The following is a 453-nucleotide window of genomic DNA, read 5'->3' on the forward strand; positions in this document are numbered from 1 at the left end:
TAGAGACAAGAGAGAAGGAAGGCACATCCATCCATCCATCCATTCACACATGCATAGATACATCTCCATATACAGATATGACTATATCCTTCCACTGTATATGGAGCATCTATCTATGTGTGTATCTCTCTAATACGAAGGACTGGGCCGTGATCCTTTGCACAATCCGCCGCTCGAAGATTGAAGATAGAACGCTTGGGGACTTTACTTGAAATCCGGAAGATGCTTGGGCTCCCGTAACAGACAGTTTGATCGTAAGAGGACATATAAAAGCTTCGCGGTCTTCACCACTCTTGACTTTAACAGGGAGTTCTCTAAGAAAGATAATTTCTTCTCTTCCTGATCCTTGGGTTGTCGCTGAAGTCTCTTCCATCCATATTCGAGCTGAGGCACTTGATATACTCCCCCCCCCCTCTCCATAGAAATGAGACGTCTCTCCTCCTCCTCCTCCTG

This window comes from Cystoisospora suis (genome assembly GCF_002600585.1).
Source record: "Cystoisospora suis strain Wien I chromosome Unknown contig_1378, whole genome shotgun sequence".
Classification (NCBI taxonomy): Eukaryota; Apicomplexa; class Conoidasida; order Eucoccidiorida; family Sarcocystidae; genus Cystoisospora; species Cystoisospora suis.